The sequence below is a fragment of the Myotis davidii genome, unplaced genomic scaffold (assembly GCF_000327345.1).
Source record: "Myotis davidii unplaced genomic scaffold, ASM32734v1 scaffold188, whole genome shotgun sequence".
NCBI classification, from domain to species: domain Eukaryota; kingdom Metazoa; phylum Chordata; class Mammalia; order Chiroptera; family Vespertilionidae; genus Myotis; species Myotis davidii.
Genome location: NW_006299270.1, coordinates 132,363 through 135,177, shown reverse-complemented (window position 1 = coordinate 135,177; position 2,815 = coordinate 132,363).

The window sequence follows — 2,815 nt, the reverse complement described above, 5'->3', positions numbered from 1 at the left end:
CTCTCCTGCCTTCCCTCTGTTGTTAGAAATCTGTTTCTTGCTTCTATGTCTCTGGATCTATTTTTGGTTCATCAGTTTATTTTGTTCATTAGAGTCCACATATGAACTCCATTTAATATTGTTAAAAATGCAGACCTGCTGATAATAAATTATCTCAGCTTTTGTTAGTCCGAAAAAGTATTCTCCCCCTTCATTATTGAGAGATATTTCTGTTGGATATATCCGATACCTTACTTTATATTTTCATAAGTATGATGCCATTATTAATTTATAGTACTTATCAAAATTGATCCAATTAATATTTACTGAGCATCTATTATGTGCCAAGCATTGCTTTGAAAATAAGGATACAACAGATATCCAAACAAAGCAAAAAACCTTGCTCACATAGAGCTTAAATTCTAGAGGAGAAAAATAAAATATAATATTTTGAAAGATGAAAACAAAAGTATCCAGCATACACCAGATGTTCAAGGCCAATCTGAGTAAGGCCACAGTAATTGTATTGTATACACTATGCAAGGGTACTTTTCTATAACCCATATACTGATGTCACTATAACCCAAATACTGATGTCACTATAACCCAAATACTGATGTCACTATTTGGCAAGAAGTCTCTTTGGACCAAGTTGGTACAAAGTGTGTTACTGACCAGCCGGTATGAGGGTGCTTTTATGTAGGGCTGGCTACTGGGTCAAGCTGCTTTCTTAGCAATGGCTGTATGTTTACAAGGGCTCCTGTGTTTCGCAAAGGCTGCTTTGTGCAGCTACTTTGAAGAACTGTTTTGTAGACAGCTCTCTCCGGTACCAGATTGACTCCCCTGCTACACTTCACGGTGCTGGCTGTAGAGGATTGCAGCGATCGTCTCGCACTGACGTTGGAGCAATGCCCTATGTGATGGACTTAGTTGGACTTCTTCTGCATGGACATGGCTGCAGAGAGTCAAGGACAGTGGCTTTTGCATAGGAGGGTTGGCAGTGGACTTTGGTCGCCTTCCCTCAGGAATGTTTGCATAGCCCTCCCATTTGTCATAGTTTGATAGCATGAGATTTAGCTACCTGGGGCAAGCCTCCCATAGGGCCAGTGTTTCACTGTGTTAATGATGTGTTAACCTCTGAATCTCTTGCAGATTTGAATGCAGCTGCCAGCAGTTGACTCATTAAAAACAAACAGGAAAAACTGCAAACAAGCAAAGGATGGTGGATATCAGGGACAGATGTCACCTTGAAGGGCAACTCTTATGATTCAATTTGGAACAATTTGATCATCAGAATAGAAAATTATGAACCATTGAGAAGACGGCAATTTCACTACATCACTTCTCTGCTATTCCTGCCAAGGAGGCATAACTAGAATATAACCATGAGAAATTGCTGGGGTCCAACCCCAGCAGGTCCAGGGGTGCCCAAAGGTGTGGACGGAGTCAGCGAAGAAGGAATGACACGGAGACAGTGTTCAGTTGATCAGCAGCCTTGCCAGGATCTCCAGCCACAATCTCCAGCCAAGTTCTGTGCCCATGTTCTCTTGCTAGGTTCTCTAGCCATGTTCTCCAGGTTCTCCAGCCAGGTTCTGTAGCCATGTTCTCTCGCTAGGTTCTCCAGGCAGGTTCGGTCGCCAGGTTCTGTAGCCGGGTTCTTCAGCCAGCTTCTGTCTAGGTTCTCCAACCAAGTTCTGTAGCCAGGTTCTGTCCAGGATCTTTTGCCATGTTCTCTATTCCAGAGGTTAGGGCGCTTCCCATCTCCATTCCAGGGAGCAAAGATTAAGCAGCTTAAGCATGATTGTTTGCAGTCAAAGTGACCAACTACCCACCTGGCACTTAGTCAAGAGGTTTCATTCCCTCCCTAACTTCAGGAGAAAATCCCCACCTGGGGAAACAACCCTTCTCGGAGAGGTTACCCTGGCCAAAACACAGCGCCAAGAAGGTGAGCAAACACATCAAGAACAGTACGCCATATATGCCAGGTCCCTTGAAACAGCAAGGATGGACCGGCTTCCGGCAAGAAATAATCAGACAGATTCAAATTGAAGAACATTTTAGAGAATCACCAGCTTGCAGTATTCAAAAGGTCAAGGTCATGAATATCAAAGAAGGCTAAGGAACTCTTCTAGATGGGAGGAGATTAAATAAACATCTGAACTGGCTGTTTTACTCTAAAGAACATTATTTTTGATAATTGGCAAACACTGAAGGTAGCCAGAGAATTAGTTGGTAGCACTGTGGCAATGTTAATGTGGATTTGGGTCATTGTATTGTGATTAGGTAGAATATTTTTGTAGTAAATATACACAGTATTATTAAATGATACCTGAAATTTCATAATTATTTTTTTTATGTTTAATATATTTTATTGATTTTTTACAGAGAGGAAGGGAGAGAGATAGAGAGTTAGAAACATCGATGAGAGAGAAACATCGATCAGCTGCCTCCTGCACATCTCCCATTGGGGATGTGCCCGCAACCCAGGTACATGCCCTTGACCGGAATCAAACCTGGGACCCTTGAGTCCGCAGGCCAACACTCTATCCACTGAGTCAAACCGGTTTCGGCAAATTTCATAATTAAATACATCAGTTTGACAACTAATTCTAAAGAGGTTCAAGAAAAAGATTTAGATCTTTATTCTGTACCCACAATCTTCTTGAAAGTTTTTAATAATTTCCAAGTTTAGATAAAACTTTTATAAAATCTAAAGTAAACAGACAACACGTTTAACACTTTTACCCAGAATTTCCAATTTTAAAGTTTATATCATCGAAAAAAGTGCTATTATTTAAGAAAATATTTAGAATATTTATTGAAACACAGTTTATAG